We start from the raw sequence: 19,890 nt of genomic DNA on the forward strand, positions 1-19,890 counted from the left end.
TGGCCTTTTCATGGTTTGTCAAAAAGTATATTTAAAAAATTCATGCTAGAGTCCTCCACATCCAGGTCCTCATCCTGGAATACCTGCAAACACATGCAGCCCATTTAAGGCTGGTGCCTTTACTTGCTAACTGCCTGCCGTGCCCAAGCACTGAGACCCCATAAAAAGCCTGACTTGGCCTCTCACCTTCCATTGGAATTACCTCTGGTTTCTAGCTTATTAGTTTCACACCTATATTTCTCTTCCCTCCATAGGCTCAATTGTAGGACAAACACTCACCAATGCTATAGGTCGCTGCCTATCAGACTGCCAAGCTGTTTTCCAAGGGACAAGTGATTCAAGCTTCAGAGACACAGTAGCTTAGCTCAGCTTGTGGACCTCCACATTTCTGGGACAGGGTAGCATGCTCCTGTATACACATTTACCATATAGTGTAATGGCAGATATAATGCTGTGTTACTAACAAAAAGTTAGTGACTAAAGTACAGAAGCATTAAGGTAGCACTTCAAAGCACAATTATTATCATAAGGTATCTAGAGACTGCCTTCCAAATAAAAGACATGAACTTTATTATTGGTTTCTATAATGAGTACAGGAGGGAGGCCATTCTGTTTCAAAATATAAAGTGGGAAAAGGTACTTCAAAAACCACAAGTGGCTGCAAAACTGTTTATATTAATAAATCGCCACACTGTTTTTTGTAACTGACCCAAACATCATCAGAACTCCCATCCCCTCCTCATTGTTTTCTCTGGTCCTTGTTTGGTGCTATGCTTGACAGATTTTTCTTTTCTCCTTTTCTGATATACACCTTTAGGCAATTCCAAGCATTTGTGAGACAGCTTCCTAGGGTCAGAGGTAGGCTGAGGAGGGCTTAGAGGCAGCAGTTTCAGAAGAGGGTAGGGGAGGTAGAATTTCTCCACTGAAAACTCCCGTGGAAAAAAATGGATTTCGTTCTTTGTTTTATTTTTTCCTATGAGAAGCTAATAGACTGATAAAGGGATTAAACCCACAGCCTTGGCCTCATTCACACCACACAATTTAAAAAGATAGAATAAATATGTACCTTTTTTCTCTAACTGCTGCTATACTACTATTTTCTTAGTAATTTAAATGCCATTATTCAAGACATTTTTTCAAAAGGCACAAAAAAGAAGGCTTTTTCTTTTTAAAAATGGTGACTATACCTAATAATACTTAATAATAATATAAAGAAAATATAATTTTATTTAGAAATAAGCAACTAGCTTTGTACAGCACTTGCTATATGCCAGTATGTTTGTGTTTTACTCATATTTATTTTGACCTCATGAGTATGCAAAGATGTAGGTATTATAAGTATTCTCATTTTTATAGATCAAGAAATCGAGGTATTGAGAGGTTAAATAATTTACCCAAGGCCACATGTCTAGTATAGTGATGGAGTTGGGATCTGAATCAGGCATTTTGGATCCAGAATCCCTTTTCCTAACCACTGTGCTACATTGCCCTTCTTCAATCATGCTCCAGAGTGGCATTTCCCACACTTTAATGTGTGTATGAATCATTTGGCTATCTTGTTAAAATGCAAATGCAGATTCCAATTCCATATTCAGCATTCTGGGGTGAGGCCTGAGATTCTGCATTTTTAACAAGTTCTCAGGTGATTCTGGTCTTTAAGCTACAATTAGAGAAAAATATTACAATGCTCTAACTGTATTACTGTCTGTTCTGGAAAAGCCTTTTTTTTTTTTTTTAATAAGAGGGGCTAGGATTGATGAGAGAAGAAATACTTAGGAATTAAAAGCCTGCATGTAAATATGCATATATATTCTACAGCTAAAAAATTCTACAGAGGGTGGATTTTATTTTAAGTAGGCTTAATACAATCATAAATTACCTTAGATGTCTGAGTGCAGTTCTAATTTAAAAAGTTAAGTAGTATTCCAGGAAATTTATTAAAAATAGAGAAAAACACTCCTCTATTTCTGAATATACTTAGATTTTGAGTTTTAATTATAAACCATTTCTTCTGATAATGGAATCAGAAGTTCATTACTTTCTCTCGTATTTGATGAAAATAATAGTATCCTTCAACACCTTTTAAACAGTTGTTATAGGGGGAAATCCCACAGATAAGGCTGGAAGTGGACAAAAGGGAAACTTGGTAACTTTCTGAGCTGGAAGGGACATGCCCCAAAAGTGTAGTAATTTGTCTGTTTCCTGAGATTCCCCCTAAGCAACCACTAGTCCTTTAGGTCTTGAAATCTTTAGGACCTCGAGTTCGCTGTGAAAATACAAATAATGTGTTTACAGTTAACAGCGCAAAGGGATGGCTTTCCAACCAGGATCCCTAGTTGACTCAATTCTCTAAGTCCAACAGGAGGGGTTACTAGCAAAAGGCAGAAATTCCTGAGAGAAAGTTCCATCAAGTTCAATGTGTCAGACTTACAATTTTGCACAGGTTTGCCTGGGCATATATTATTTAATTCACTTCCCAGAGACAGGTATTATAGACTTATAGCTTCTCTATGAGCTGAATTGCCCGTTGGAATCAGTGAGGTAGGCTCTGTGTGTGTGTGTGTGTGTGTGTGTGTGTGTGTGTGTGTGTGTGTGTGTGTTTTAAGCAAAAGAAAACACCTACTTGGTTTATAAATACCTTTATTACATTCCCTGCTGATTCAATGAACTTTTGATTAGCCTCCATGATTACTAACTTCATTTAGGAAAATATGTATGTGAGAGGTTCAGTAATTATTTGAGACACTTGCAGATAGGAGGACTTTCAAAGGCTGACTAAAGGTGTGAAGGCAGATCACAGTTTGTCCATTTTCTTTTGACTTTCTTTAGAGCTAATACCTGCTATTTAGGGAGAGGAAGCAAAGCAGTGGTTGGCAACTTACTTTTAAAATTCAGTATGATTATCCTATGGAAGCAGACTGTTCTTTCTCAAAGGCTAAAGGAAAGCAGTTCTGACTATTTCTTGGGTATTTTATTGGCTTTGCAAATCACATTAGCAGTTTTACATGTAGGTATTTAATCAGAAGCTTATTCCAAAAGTATTTATGCAACTGGTCAGTCAAAAGCAAGAGAAACATAGTCTTGGAAGAAAAAGAAAATGCAGATGGTAAATGGCAAAGTTGATCCCAGAATCTATGGCAACTACCAACTCCATGACCCAGAGACTTTCAGCATGTAGCTTGCATTTTGTTGTGACCTGAAACATTATGTATCTTAAAGTATGTTCTCATAACTTAAAGCTGATGGGTTGAGTGCATATACTCACTTAAATTCTTAAGCAGACTAGCAGTGTTTTTTTTGAAGTTGTCTTGTAAATAATACTAGGAGGAGAAAATAGACATAAGCAAAAGTTAAAATCCATAAGAAAATTACCAAAGATTCCATGAAATAGAGTTTTGGCATCATGTAGATAAAATTTTTAGATAGTTAAGTGAACTTTCATATTTCCCACAGACTGTAGCCAATTTTCAAGACCATCAAATAAGAATTATACCAAATCTTAAGCGTTCAAATACTTAATTTAAAGAAAAGCATAAGTGAAATAAAATTGATTTTTAAAAATCAGGTAATTTCTTCATACTACATGTGAGGCAGTAGGTTTAAATATTAAATTATTAATTTTTTTTATCTGACAGCAAATTTGGTTGAGCCTAGCTAAACATTCTGTGCATTAGAACACATAACCCAGTGCAGGCCTTGCAAAAAAAAAAAAAAAGGTAAAACTAGCTTTTCTTTTTGCCAAAAACAATTTATACTTGGCCTCACAAAAATAGAAGCATAATTTTGAAATTAATTGATGTTATTAACTCCTCTGATATTTAGATTGAAATAATTGTAAGGCTGTACAATTAAAACATTTTTCAGATTGTAGTTCTAACCGTGCTTAAACACCTAGTAAACAAATGCCCCACACATTTCATATCTAGTCAGTGAAACCCAGGTTTTGTCATGATTAAGATTCTCAAGAAAATACGCTACGTGTGATTTTTTCAAATGTCCTAAAACATGTCTTTCTTCGTTGTTGATTTGTGTGATAATTATGCCTTGTTGACTTCTTTTGAACAGAACATATTAGTATTTTGTATCTAATTAATAGATTTAATAATCAATCACCTCTGGTACAACTACTGAGAATTCCTCAAATGATAAACAGAGTTAATGTCTAAATAGAAACAATCTACCAGATTTATTCCAATTGTTTCTTGTATAGTTTATTGACCTCCTATGAATATTTACTGTATTGTGCCATATAGTTTAAAAATTATACAAAGAAATGGACTGAAAATGTAGCTCATATTAAAAAAAGAATAACCTACTTAATACGCATGTATAAAGCACTCATTTTCATTATTAATGCTACTAGCCAGGGGGTAAAGTATAAACACAATGTGACAAATATCTAATATCAGATAATGGTAAAATCTTACTTTAGTGAGAAACTTTAATATGTCCCCTAAGATTTCACTAACTAATTATGTATAAAATAACCTGGGTTGGTGTTTTATTTGCTTGCAATTCCCATGTTCACTCTTTAGAGTAGTTGCTTATAAACAGCACGAAAGTCCAAAGATAGAAGGTGGTCAAAATAAGAATTGCCATTATAAAGTCCAAAGTTTTTCTCTCTCACAACACATTGAATAATCAATGTTTTCCCTTACCATTAAAATTACACATCTGAGAGGTATCTATTTCCTTCTTTTCTCTTAATAACCCAATTACAGCTTAACTACCTAAGTAGTTTTAATGGATACATTTAGCATTGGACAGCTTTGGGGGAAAAGAGTGGCTATTAAGTGTGTTTACTACTCCTTATTTGTATAAAATGTACCTTTCAAGCATTTAAGGACACCCTCTAATTGTTGTATTGCAGGATTTGGTGATTCAGTCATTGTTCATCTTATCTATATTCTTCTTGGTTTCATAGGTTTGAATTTGTTTCCTCTCAGCCTGCAAACTTTAGGACCAATCTTTCTATCGAAAAATCTTCCTATTTCTTTGTAATTTTAAATATTTCCTCCCCCGAATTTTCTCCATTTACATTCAGTGTAGTAAAGGATGTCCCAATCAGAACAGCATAAAGTGGTTTGTCTGAGTGACAGCATCTGGTGGTTTTGCAGGAAAGAGTGTTTTCTGTTTTATTTTCAAATCTTCTGGATGACATCAGCATTCATGGGTTCTCTCAGTTGCAGACACATCTGGCTTAAGAGCCAGTAGTGTAAGGTACAGAAAAGTACAAAATATTATTTAAAGGGAGAGAAAAAATTTTATTCTGATTCTCTTTTCACCAGTTTTAGAGCCAGAATACGATTTAGAGTCTATGCACACATAGTCCAATAATATAAAATGTGAGGAATTTTTACATTTTAGGCTTCCAGAGGGCCAAATATGATACAAATATAATCCTTAGCTAATCACTGAATGAATGATTGAATGAAGCATTGTACCACAGTCTTGTCTAGAAAAATACTATGGTCAAGTGATTACTATGCCATAGGAGGAAAATATGTATTGATAAAAATATTCCTCCACATTGTCTCTTTGCTTTTTGCTTCAGTTGTTTCCACATGCTCTCTTTTTTTTCAGATATAGATTCTTAGATTAGATGATGCCAAGATCAAAGCCTAAGTACTTAGCTCTTTAATGCTTGAGCAGATTTGGCTGAATCCAGGCAGATATTCTGTGCATTGGTAGAAACAGTACTAGATCAGAAACATGGTATAGATCATCTCAATTAAACAAGTTACAATGATTGTATAGAGAGAAGAACCTGGAAAATTGAATGAAAATGTCTTTATGGAGGAAAAATAGAACCATATACTCAAATTTAATTGTTACACAGAAGCCTTCAAGGGCATCAGGAAGTCAGAGTATGTGTCTAGCTTTTGGAGAAGAGATGACAGCCTGCTGGGATAACTTGCAACAGATAAAGAGATGGATGGAAACAGGGTAGGGGTTCACTGGCTTGGGCAGCTCCCCCTGGTGAGGGAAAAAGAAACACTTCAATTCCTCCCTCTTCTTCATAGGTGAAGGAACATTTCTCTAGTTTCTTATGGAAAGGGGATAAAAGGGGAGAGAAGAACAAACAGGGATGACTCTACTTTACTCCATCTCCTATATTATCCTTTTACCCTCACATAAAGTGAGACAGTAGAATTTAGAGTAGGGCAATGAATAGGTTATTTTAGAACAGCATCAAGAAAGATAGTGGGATATAAAGGGTAAAACTGAAAATATTGGAGATATAGAAAAATTGGAGAAATGAATGGAAGTACAGATATATCAACTCTTGCAGAAGGAAAAATAAAGGTAAGGAAAACAAGAAAATAATCTTTGAAGCAAAATGAAAATGCAAGGCTGAAGTCTGACTGAAAATCCACTCCATCCTATGAGGGAGTTGCTGGCTGGCTGGCCGGCCATTCTATCACTCATTCCCTTAGGGCCCGCTGCCTCCTATCCCTCTGCATGGACCAGACAAAGACCTAAACTCAATCCCTAAATGCCTCACAAGTTTAAGAGCTTGGATTCCGGAGTCTGCCTTGGGTTTTCATCCCAGGTCTGCCACTTTGCCACCTGTGTCATCTTGGACAATTGATTTAACCTTTCTGTGCTTCAGAATCCTGATCTATAAATGGGGGTAATCTAAAGCACTTAGCGCCTACGGACAATTGGGAGAATTAAAAAGAGAGAATGTGTTAAGAAGGCCTAGCATAGTTTCTGGCTTATAATAAATGTTCACTAAATGCCAGTTAGTATTATTATGCTCTTCATTGAACAGATATACTTTAAGAAGAGTTGCTCTCCCCCACACCTTGAAATTAGTGGCATAGACACTTGGTCAGAAATTCAAGTTGTTAACCTCACTCTTCACGTCTGTGAAGGACACTGCCTTCCTTTACAGAGGACCAACGGATTTCAGCTGTGCCTGCTTCTCACCAGTGGACAGCTCTCTGCCAGTTTCCCCAAGATTTCCTTTTAGTCATCTCCAGCTGAGCCTACCCTGGTACATTCTGTGCTACTTTTAAAACTCCATAAGCCAAGAAAACAAAACACACACAAGTGGGCTCACAAGCTGAGAACTGCAAGCAGAAGTGATTGGAAACCACATGCCTGCAGGCACCAAAGCTGCAAATACCACCTTGTTCTAAAGTTGTGCCCCAGGTCACAGAGAATCCCAAGAAAGGCTCCTGTTTCAGCCATAAAGCTCCCAGCACTCACATTCATCCCCGGACACATTAGATACATTTGCCTCAACCAGCAGATTGAAAATCTGGAGCCCAGAAAACAAACAGTTCCTTGCTAAAGGCAAAATAAACAGATTTCTATTGGAAAGGGGAATTTTTCCAGAGTTTTTCTGCTATCCCTTGCCTAAAAACACATCCAAGTTGGTAGGTACTACAGAAAGATGAAAATGTACTTTCCTCAAGGGTTTTGCACATTCTCAAAGCAGAGGACAAGGTCAAATGGGAAACAGGGAAATGCCATTTTGAACAAGGTCCTTCACACAAGTAGATATCTGGAGATTTTTCAGGGAAAGATCTGGGGTGAGTGCATCAGTTTCATACCCTGGAGAGTTTCTTATTTTTGAAAAAGGTACAGGTAAAGAAGTTGGCCCATAATCATGTTTATGTTTATACAAAGGGTCAAACTGGTCAAGGGGCTGCATTTGCTTAATAGGCCCACTTAGGGTTGGAGAGGAAGGCCCTGCTTTAGAAATGAGCCCTTTTTTTGTAGGTTCCTGCCAGTGAGACAATAGTAACCCAATTAAACAATTCCCGAGAAAGCCAGGAGCAATGAAGTGAAAACCAATGAGGTGAAAGCCACTTGGATCATTCAGGGATGAGGCTGCCAAATCAGACATAGAGAGCCCTGAAGAGAAAAAATTTTAATGAGGAGAAAGTCCTTGCAACAGACCTCTGTCCTCAACTTTCAATTCTACCTGGAACCATTATTAGACAAGTGGTCTGAGAAGTTTATGCATTTGAAGAGTGTGAGGCTCCTCACCTGGGAACTCAAACCAAACTTTCATGCTCATTGCTAAGAACAAATAAATTTAAAAAACCCAAACAAACAAAAACCTAGAAAAGTTTCCTGCCTATCCCACTTTACATGATTTCATCATTAGCTTTCACTAGCTGATTTTTCCTGGTTGATCCCATCTGGCAGCACAGGTTGCTCATTATAATTGCCCTCTCATACTTCTCCACTCACAGACCCTCTCTATATGCAACACCTCTGTGTGAGCCTAAGACATTCCCCTGATACATCACAACTCATAGCTCCCAGCCGCATCCCCAAGCTGGCCTGTCCTCAGAAGCCAACAGATGACTTTCAAAGCCCAGATCCAAATAGTCTGTTCTGAGATAGGCATGGGGCCTGGGTAGTTAGGCTGGTCCACTGCAGGGGGATGGAAATGGCATTTAGGAACCAACTATGATTGTGGGGTGGCGGGGGCATGCAAAGATGCCAGCAGTACTCTCTAAGGCTGATCTATACCAAATGCAGAGTAGAGTCAGAGTGATGACACAGGATTACTTGAGAAAGGTTTAGACTGAGGTGTGGGAGACTGGAGGATGCAGGAAAATTCCCTATCATAATGGAAATCATACTTCTGGCTCCTGTTAGCGACAGAAACGCTATTGCTCTGTGGCAGTGAGAACATTCTCATGGTGCTCATGGTGTGTCAGGCAATCCACGAAGCATCATGGCTGCCATTCACAGCTTTGTCTTAGTTGCGTCTGTACCACCTCAAGAGGCAGGGCAGCTCACACGTGAGCAGGAGCTCCTTTCAATAGACAAGGTCTTGTTCTTTCTACTTTCTACTAATTGACTCATAAAAGCATTTTGGAATTGGGGGAAGAAGTCATGCAAAAAGAATTTGTACTTTGCAACACTTTCTTCACTGAGGGCATAACAGATTCTAAATAGAAAGCAGTGGTACAAAGCAGGGCAAAGTCTGCTTACCAGAAAAGACTCAGTTTGAAAATAAAATTTTGCTTCCACTCACATGCAGGAAATGGGCCCTGGTATTTCATTCACCTTTTCATTCAGCCTCTGTGCCCCCATCTTGACAGCAGATGGGAGTCAAGGGTATATGAAGAGGTAATACCAGCACCAGGGCAGCAACAATGGAGCCAATTGCATCAGGGTAAACCGTCCTATAAGACGTGACTAGAGCCCTAGGAATAAATTTCAAGAAGATAACATGACATGACCACTGAGTGTTCTCTTAGCATTTGTTTTACATTCACAAGTGACATACCATGGTCCACAGCAGTTAACTGTGAAGTTAAGAAAGGGGCACTTATGAAAGTTTATAATTTAATATATAGGTAGAAAATAATTTTCCAAATATAACCTTTAGAATATAAATATAAGCTTCATTTACCCTTATCATTGACTGCATCTAATGAAAATTCTTCCCCATAATTCCTGAGAAGTTTCAGAATGTCAAATGAAGTAATAAAATGCCAAAAATCACTCAGGAGCAATATCAAAACCAACAGTTTGTTATTAGTTGTTGTTTATGTCACATGTAATGATACTTTGTTCCCTTCATCCTTGGTGGCAGTGTACACATGGTGCTATCAGACACAAGGTAAGGAATCAACTGGTGAGAATAAAGCAAACAGATAACCACTGAAACGTTTTTGAGACTCTGATGTGTAATATTATCTTCTGTATTCTGATAAACTCTATACTATCAAACTTCTCCACTCACAGACTTTTCCTAAAAGCTTAGTCATATAAAAGTGAACCCATGTCATAAGTACAAAAAAAAAAAAAATCCTGAGCCCATTAGGTTCCTTGAGATATGAATTTTTTAAAAGCTTAAGATGTGAATTCACTTGTATTGGTGACAAGTTTGTGTGTTTAGGCACTCTACATCATCTCCCAAATCAGCCTCTAGAGCTTTAATATATGAATCTGGTATGAGTTCCCTGGCTAAGTCACAATGTCTGCAAGGACATTTCACCAAAACACTTCACCAGAATATAGGCAGAAACCAGCTCTGACCTTCAGCATGTGTGTGCTGCGGTTCCTTTATGAGCATGCTGTTTTACGGTGGAGATGCTAGAAGCGGGGCCTAACTCATGAAAAATCCGTTGCTGTCCTCTCAGTGATTCTGTACTCACTCCAAACCTGGGTTTTGTCTTTAATTTCTCTTTAACGAACCACAGCCAAGGAGCAGCTGGTACTGTTTACTCACTTGCTGCACCTGTAGTTCTGCTTTGCAAGGCACAGAAATGGATTTTCTCCACAAAACATGAATTTCTAAAGCCTGGATTTTGCCCCATCATTCATGGGCGCACAATACATCAAGAGCAGGAAATGGGAAAATGGCATCATTAACGGGCTGTTAAGACGCTTCTATTTTGCTTGCCTTTAAAATTAATCTCTTCCTGCTCACTACTCAGTGATGAAAACATCTTCCTCCGAAGATGAATTAGCTGGAATTAACTGCAAGTGCATCAAGACATCTAAGGTTTATAATGTAACTACCTTGAACTACCTGTTCCTGGTGAACCTGAAGAGTAGCTGGAAGCCCATACTGCCCTCTGGATTACCCAATTTATGTCAAAAATGATTTCTGAGTCTGCCATTCCAAACACCCACATGCAAATGGAAGCAGTTTGACCATTAGCACTGAGTTAAAGAACAGTGTTTGTGGAATTTTCAGTTCCTTGGATGTGCCTTCATAATTTCAGAAGCTGAAGCTTGAACGTTGCCCGAGTCAGTCACTGTTTCAACAATCATTTATTGAGCACTCAGGTTCTTTGATTCTGAGGTCTGTGGAAACAGAAGTGCTCCTGGTTTTCAAGGAACTTACAGTCAAGCTATGAGGACAAAAGATGGTGCCCAGAGTAATTACAGTGCCTAACTGTGTAAATAGTAATTTTATGTACAGCAGGATTTGAGGGATAAGATAAACGTGACAAAATAGTTGGAAAAGCCTTAATGTAAGAAGTGGTGCAGGCCTTTGTATGACAGCATTTGGAGAGGTGCAGAGTAAGATGTGGGACCTTTGAGGAGGGGGCACGGCAAGAGTGAAGTCATGGAGGGCCCCACAGCACACCACACATCACCAGGCAATACTAGTAAGCAAATATTTACTTATTGAGGTGAGCTAAAATTAAAGCATACTTTATGGCTAGATCCTTGGTTTTTGGCTTCTGAAATGTAATCTCTAATTCTGCCTATTTTAGAACTCTATTTCTCACTGCTTATTAAGATATTTTCACCCGAATTGCTTACATACCCTAACCTCACTGTGAGCAGGACAAATGTATCATCTTTTCTTTCTAAGCACCTTCTTGAGGTTTTCTTTCATTGGTTTTGACAATAGTATTCTCCAGTGTCATAATCTCTGTGGCTGCTTGGTCCAGTAATGGGAGCCACCAGCCACATGTGCCTAGTGAGCACTTAAAACGTGTCTAGTGCCACAAGAGAATATTTTGGCTATATTGGACTAAATAAATATTATTAATTTAACGTATTTTTATTTTTTTACTAGAAAATTTAAAGTTATATACACACATATATATATAATGGCTCCCATTATATTTAAAGTCACATTTAAATATAAATATATTTATATTTAAAGTTACATTTAAATGTAATGACTCCCATTATATTTCTATCAGACAGCCCTGCCATGGGATCTGACTATCTGGATTCATACCTAGATAAAGCTAAGGCTTGATCATGTAATTTTTCTTCTTCCTCCTATAATTCAGGCATGCATTCATTTATTCATTTAAGGTAGGTGCTTTCATTTTCCACATTTTACAAACAAGGAAACTGAAGTGAATAGAGGTCATATGGCTGATGAAGTGTGCTGTAGAATTTGAACTCGGGCAATCTGACATACACCCACATGTTACACTGTAGTAATTCCTATGAGAAACCATGAGGGTCTGGGCTAAATGAAAGGTGGTGGGTTGGAAAAGAAAGGATGAACTGAAGAGACATCGTGAAGGCAAAATTAACACATCCCATTGGCCAGTTTGCTATATGGAATAAGGACAAAGAAAACAGACCTGACGCCTAGCTTCTTGGCTAGGAAACAGGTATCAACAAACAAATACATAAAAACACATAGAAAACATATAAAAGTATATGTAGGGGGAGAAAGATGAATTTGACAGTCAAGTTTAAAGTACCTGAGAGAGGATGGGCGTGGTGGCTCATACCAGTAATCCCAACACTTTGGGAGGCCAGGGAGGGTAGATCACTTGAGGTCAGGAGTTTGAGACCAGCCTGGCCAACATAGTGAAACCCCGCCTCTACTAAAAGATACAAAAATTAGCCAGGCGTGGTAGTGGGTGCCTGTAGTCCCAGCCACTTGGGAGGCTGAGGTGGGAGAATTGCTTGAATCTCCGAGTTTGGGGCTACAGTGAGCTGAGATCGCACCACTGCACTCCCACCTGGCAACAGAGTGAGACTCCATCTCAAAAAATAAATAAAATAAATACCCGAGAGAAGTTCAAGCGGAAATGTCCAGTAGACAGCTGGATACATGGATGTGGGACTTGAGGGAGATATTTAGGTTGGATATATCAATTCTTAGTTGTTAGTCCTCCTCCCCTTTGTAATTTTGAATTATAATTCATGGTGTAATGAAACATAGTTCCTGACTTGAACATTCAAGATCCTGCACAATTTGGTCTCAAGCTGCCTTCTAAGTTTTCTACTTGTTTGCTTAACACACACTTTGCTCCACCAAATTGGATTACATACATAACCTTGATATTAGTTGCATTCTCTATACACTTGAAGATTGAGGTAAAAGGGATCTGACCTACCATGACACGAAATGTGGAATCTGTGGCTTTCTCTAAGATTTATAGAAATTTGTGGGGTAAAGCAGAGAAAAGGGTTACATTACCAGAATAACTTCAATTATTAAAAACTTTCAATTTCCACAGATACATAAAAAAGCTCTGCCAGCCATTAACAGATGGCAATAGCAATTACTTGTGTGGAGTCACTTTGGATTTATGCACAATTAGGGATTTTGGTTACCTAAGCTGTTTGTAACTAGAGGAGCATCAGTGATTAGTTTACAGCTCCACTTACCTTCCTGCTAATGTGGTCCCTCTATTACAATTAGTTAACCCAGTCATGGAATTCAGTTCTCTTTCTTAATTTTAAGGAAAAAAAAAAAGAAAGAAAAAAATTACAAAACCCAAACAAAAACAAAACAAAAATACCATGACCAAAGCATCCCACCTACACAAGACATTTAGTAGAGGAAATGAAATACAGAGGTCTGGGGAGAAGGAAGTACTCCCACTACAGGAACGAAATGATTAACATTTCCGGTTAGATATACCTGTTGCAGACTGTCTCTCAGTTTTAGCTTTAGCCTCACATCTCTTTCATACTTTCTCTCTTCTTTTCCTCTCGTCCTCCTAGTGGCAAATCCCAAATCTCACATTTCCTTAACCAGAGTAATTCAGCTCTCTCCAGCTCCTAGCCCAGCTGCAGTTTCAGGGTCCCCTCTGCATACCTCTGCTCATCCAGAGCCCTAGCAAAATAAAAGGGATCCTCCTTCTTTAGAAGGCAACTATGACTATGAGCCTTTGCTACACAAACTCTTCTTCCAAAGTGTTTGCTTCTCCTCTGTTTCTTGCTCAATTAAATTCAAGGAAACAGGACTCCATTTCACCTTCCCCATCTGAACATATTCTCCTCGACAGCCCTTACACTGCTATGGAGACCTCCATTCTTCTTTGTGTTAGAGTTATTGTGCATTTGTTTCACATACTTCCTATCTGATTGAAAATCATTTGATGATAGATTCTATGTGTCTTATACGAATCATCATCTTGGTACAAGTTGGTTAAGCTGACCTCAAGTGTGTACACATGGAAAGAATAAACTACCCATATACACTTCTCTTATTTCATTTTGGGTAAACCTACAAGGTGATCCCTAGAATGACCTTCTTTGGAGATGAAAATGGTGAATCAATAATTCTGTAATCATATATCTGAAATCCTATCTAGGCTTGTTATGCCTCATAAGTGGATTTCAGATTTGCATGGGAAACAGATTGTGCTTTGCTGCTGCATTTACCCAGTGGATCTGCTAATAATTTAGGAAGTTTGGCAAATATGATGCAGTGTAACTTGTAATATTTATTTGCTCTCTCGGCTGTGATTTTAATCCCCTAAATAACAAGCTCAGACAACATATTATTGATACGCTTTGTGCTATTTATCAATATTTGCTTAGATTTATGTTGGAAAAAATCCAAATGGGGGCTATTTAACATAACTGAGCATTAAAACTATTTGATTTGGTATTCACTGTTTTTGAAAATACATATTAAACAAACAGAACAGTAATTGATGCAAACCTGTTTGCTCCTGTCTATAATACAAGATTAGAAAAGGCAGTTTCCTCATTCAGGAAAACATTAGTTAGTTAAAATACCATTTGTTTTCTTTCTTTTATTTGAAAGTACATTTTAAACAAGTCAAAGAGATACCAAGTGGCCTGTCAGTTAACTTGATACTAAAGAACAATACATGGTTTGTATCTTATTTCCAGTTATTGCACAGTAAGCATGTGGCCCTGTGTGTCCCTTCTTGTTGACAAATACTCTATCTAGACTTTGAAAACTACTAAGCAGAGCCATATTAATGAAAACATATTTCGTAGCTTAATCACTTGAGCTCTGTAAAATGTGTTTGGGTGGAACATTTTTGATTGTTTCAAAATCTCTGTGGGCTTATTATGACATAAAGAAATAGCACAAGGTAGTGATGATTTACATTTGGCAGTAATACACTGGGGAGTTGCACTGGAGAAGTGGGGTCCTATCTTGGACCTCACATAGTGGTAGCAAGTAGTGTTTGAAATTCGAAACCCTGCTTCTGGGTTAGACACACTTGGTCATCCTTTCTTCTCATCTACAAAGTAGCACAAGCACAGAGCCTAATATTTTCAATTCATGATGCTATCCCCAGGCTTTAAAAATGTGCCTGAAACATAATAAGCCCTCTATAAACATTTTCTAAGTTGATAAAATCTAATTCACTCATTCCACTATTATTTTTTGATTATTCCTCTGTTATAACATGTAACTAATCCTGTATTATTAAAGCCATTTTTGTATTTTTCTCTTTTCTAGAGGAAAATCACTAGATATCTTCTGACCTGTATACATCCATCATAAAAACCTCATGAAGACTTTTAAAACATCCGATAATTTTCTTCCCATCTATGTCTTTGACTAATCTGTACATCAGACTATGCAGTCAAGAATTATTTGAGTTAGTGTGAATTGACTCTGGAATACAGACATCAAAGATGTCTCCGAGTTAGACTCCTGGGCTTCAGTTTGACGAGAGGAAGAACATGACCTGTCATTCCTCTTTCTTTTCTTAGGAAGTAATATATATATAGAAGGAGTAGTTGTGGGAGGAGAATATTCTTCAGAGATTTTCTTTATTTTCATATCACATGGAGGTGTTGTTTACTTGAGCGCCACTAGAGTGTAGACTCTCACATGTTTTTCTTAAGGCCATTTTGTGGGATGAAAAAAAATGGCCCACTTAGTATCGCAGCTCCTATCTACCTGGTGTATGTCATGTTGCAACTCTCTGTTCAGGGTTGAGCTTTAGTCAGAACACTGAACTGGAACCTTCAGTAAACTGGGATAATGTACAAAGGTCAGTTTACAAATTTAGTAATCATAAACAACTCAGTTAGTTGGCTATATGTATATGGCTTTAAATCAAGGTGACGCTCAGTATTAACCATCACAAATCATAAGTGAAAACTAAAACTTATGGAATAGAGAGCCACGCAGAACAGTGAAAAAAGACTTCCAATCTTAGATCCATTTTGGTCCATCAGTAGGCCCCTCACAATTCATTAATGGGCTTTAGGTCGAGTTTTAATACTCTCTGCTCTAAAGGTGAAAGAAACCCACACTCATACCCAGCAATCTTTTTCTGTTGCTCTGGCTGGGCAGAAAAAGAGGAAGAGACATGTGTTACTTAACAGCATTTCTCACGAAGAATAAATACTTCATTGGCCTAGGATTTAGATTCATCAAAAAACTGATTAGTATTATTGTATTGGAGAGCCAGCTGCTGCTTCAAATAAATGTTAAGTGAGGAATAAAAATTGTTTCATAATATGATCCTGATGTCATTTATTTTATATTAAGTGCTTATCTCTTGAAATTTTAACTTTTGAACTTTCTACTCTTCTGTTTTCCCGGCTCTCCCTCAATTTATATGTATGTGTTTGTGTATGTGTATATACTGTATATACACATATATATGTGTGTACATACAAATATGTACTTATATATATATAATGTATAAATGTAAATATATAAAAATATATAAATTTATATTTATATGTATACGTGTGTATATATACAAATATATATGTAAACTAATATATAAAAATAAGTATATATATGTAGATATAGTACATATAATACTGTGCATTAAATTCTTTCTCTATTCAAATTCCCCTGTCTTGATACATTGGCTCTATCTGGGCAGGGGGCAAGAAGATCTCCTTGGGTGGTTACATGTCTTCCCAGTGCTTTTAGGAAAATGTCTAAATTCCTTAGTGTGTTTAAAGGCCCTGAGCAATCAGACCTAACGGCTCTAGCTTCCACTTTAGTCACGTCTAGTGAATAATCTAGGCAAACTGAATCTCTTTCAGTGCCTTGCAAGCAGATATCATGCAACTATCTGCCCTCCTCAACCAGAATTTTTGATTTTTAAAAATTTTAAATTATTAGGAGCTATTATATTTATATGCTGTTGTTCACCATAATTCACACAATGTTGAAATCAATGAACGATTATAACTATGGATTTTCTATCCTGAATTCTTTATACTGATCCATCTTTTGGCTGGCTGCATTGTAAAATTCAGAAAGATTATGAAAAAAGGGACCTATGTGCTGTATACTTGTTTGAGAATGTCTGTTGGTTGATATATAATCTTCATATACCCTTGCAAAATAATTTGGATGAATACAAAATACTTGGGTCAAATTTACTTTACCTCAAACTTTAGTAGACATTATTCTATGGTCCAATATTGACTGTTGCTACCACAAAAGTCTAGGTTCACCTGGCATTTATTCCTCCTGAAATGCACATATAATTTCATGTTCTGGAAAATTATAATAATTTACTGGGATTCACCTTAATGTTTATTTTATATCAGATTTTTTAGATCCATCTCTTTTTATTTGTAAGCTTAAATGTGACAATTTCAGGACAGTTTTCTATTTCATTTATTAACGCATTTTCTTCCTTGAAAACATCAATTATACATGTGTGAGGTATACCATGTTTCTTACATGTATCTTCTTAATACAATTTTTTTCTTTTTATATTTCTTTCATATATTTGTTTCCTTAAGCCTATATTGCCTTTTTTATTTTTAAAAATATTTTAATGCTACTTTTATTGCCTTTACTATTGCTTTTAGAATGATTGTGCTTTTTCCTCTTCTCTTGCTTTTCCAAGCTCTGCCAGTTTCTATTTTGTGTTTCTTTTGTCTTGTAATTCCTTCTTTAAAATCTAGTAGGTACTTTTTAAAGATTTTTTTTTTAAAGAAATTATGTTTCTCTGAATTTTTTGAAGCTGAAATACTATATGTTTAACTCATTTTTTATGATGGTACTTTTCTCCTTCGCATGTATTTATTTATGGCAATTATTAATGAGATACAAGGAAGGAGAGTGGAATAAAAATCTTTTTACTCGGCCATACTTCAGTAGATGTTCTCAAGACTTAATTTTTAAATTTTTTAAAGTTTTCTGTGACGGAAGTGATCAACTTAAACTGGCATAAATATGATGTGGGACTTTCAATGGTAATCAACATATCCTGGAAGGACATATAAAAATGAGAGAGAGAGGTGTGAACAGAAGGATCTGAACTGATTAAACATTTCACTAGTTTCTCATAAAAAGGACTTGTCCATATATACCACTGAGGCAAATAGTTATGAGTTATCTCAACAGCAAAATGGATACATCATCAGGCAACCTTTTGGTTGTCTTCATAAAGTATCAATTAAAGGAACTCTACCAGATTTTGTTACCAGTAGAAAGCTATGCCTTGGGTCCTGCATGTCCTCTGCAGTCAAGTTCTGATGTTCAAAGTGGGCAAATCAGAGAAGCAGCACTCTTTACAGACGGTCATTTTAAAAGGTTCATTACATACTCACATATGAACTAAAAATGCTAACTTGTTCATGGTTTTTCCAAGGTTTTGCTCTTCAAATGAAGCTTCAGCAATTTCATCTTATTTTAGGCATTCCAATTATGCTTATAAGCATGAAACAACCAGGCTACAACCATATATCAGCCGAAGAGTTACTAAACCCATCTAAGTTGTGACTATTATACTTAACTTCAGGTCAAACCAATCAACTGTGGCCCATTTATAGGATGCAGAGTTGGCAGTTTCTCAGAAGGATCAGTCATTTTGATTATCCTATTCAAATGATGGTTCATCAGTTACAACAAATTTTTCATCAGAACGATTTTGGAAAGATTGCAGCACTGCCCAGGGAGAGACTATCTGTATATTCAAATACAGGATAATACTTGGTATTAATAATACTGATACATGTTATCCATCAGAAGTGCAGCTAGGAAAATGTATTTGTTTTTATTTATTTACTTAGAGTCTCTTTTTAAAAACTTGACACACAATAATTGTAAATATTTATGGAGTACAGTGCAATGTTTTGATATATGTATACATTGCATAAAAACTAAATCTGGCATTTGGCATATTCCTCACCTCATAAATTTACCATTTTTTTGTGAACAAATGTCATGTTAAAGGGATTACATTTTTTGTGTTTCCAGATGGCTAAAAAAAAAAGCCTCCCTGGTCTCAAATATAAAATGGCGATAATTTTACTAATCCTCTGGGATTTTTGGTAGAAATTATCTGGGATAATGTCTATGAAGAGTTTAGCATACTGCCTGACACATGATAACTGTTCAGCATTGCACTGGATACCCAATGGGGATCTGGAGGTCAGCGGGGGAGGTATGGCTGGGAAGCATGTCAGTGACATTTCAAGTGAAGTGACATTTGGGCAAGTTGAGTAGCTCACCTGGGGACACAAACAGAGCAAAAGAGAAAAGGCCTAAGATATCATCTGAAAAGACTAGGAGGAAGAATTAGCCAAGGACATTATTGCAAGAAAGAAATGAACAGATACAAAGCTTTTGCCATTCTGGCAGGTACCTAAAGCCAACAGCCTGGGGAAATCCTTCAAAATCCTTTCTTTTTTGAAATATGCAGTGCAATATTGTTAACCATAGTTACCCACTGTGCAGTAGACAAAACTTATTCCTCCGAACTGCACCTTTGTACTTGCTGATCAATCTCTCCCTACATACCTCTCTGCACCCTTCCCAGGCAATTGATAACCACTATTCTTTTCTCTGCTTTTATAAGATCAACTTCTTTAGATTCTACATATAAGTTAGATCACACAGGTGATTTGTCTTTTTGTGCCTGGTTTATTTCATTTAACATAATGCCCTCCAGTTCATCTACATTGCTGCAAATGACAGGATTTCCTTCTTTTTATGACTGAATAGATTCCATTGTGTATATGTATCATATTTTATTTATCTACTAATTCACTGATGTACACTTAGGTTGATTCCATTATCTCCATATCTTACCTACTGTGAAGAGTGCTGCAACGAACATGGAAATGCAAAGTTTTTTTGACAAGCTGATTTCGTTTCCTTTGAGTATATACCCAGTAGTCGAATTGCTGGATCATACGGTAGTCCTAGTTTTAATTTTCTGAGGAACTTCCATACTATTTTCCGTAATGGATAGACTAATTTACATTCACATCAACAGT

The 19,890-nt window shown here is 36.9% G+C and overlaps 1 protein-coding gene and 1 long non-coding RNA gene across 15 annotated transcripts in view; both read right to left on the reverse strand.

The window, feature by feature from the left end:
* MAGI2 (membrane associated guanylate kinase, WW and PDZ domain containing 2) overlaps positions 1 to 19,890 on the reverse strand; it is a 1,434,944-nt gene that overhangs the window by 410,530 nt on the left and 1,004,524 nt on the right. The window lies entirely within an intron of this gene.
* Positions 1 to 19,890, reverse strand: part of LOC129135524 (uncharacterized) — a 50,664-nt gene that overhangs the window by 20,888 nt on the left and 9,886 nt on the right. Inside the window, exon 2 of the long non-coding RNA XR_010158571.1 lies at positions 3,266 to 3,320. This is a non-coding gene — a long non-coding RNA (uncharacterized LOC129135524). The remainder of the gene's footprint in view (positions 1 to 3,265; positions 3,321 to 19,890) is intronic.

The sequence above is a fragment of the Pan troglodytes genome, chromosome 6 (genome assembly GCF_028858775.2).
Source record: "Pan troglodytes isolate AG18354 chromosome 6, NHGRI_mPanTro3-v2.0_pri, whole genome shotgun sequence".
NCBI lineage: Eukaryota > Metazoa > Chordata > Mammalia > Primates > Hominidae > Pan > Pan troglodytes.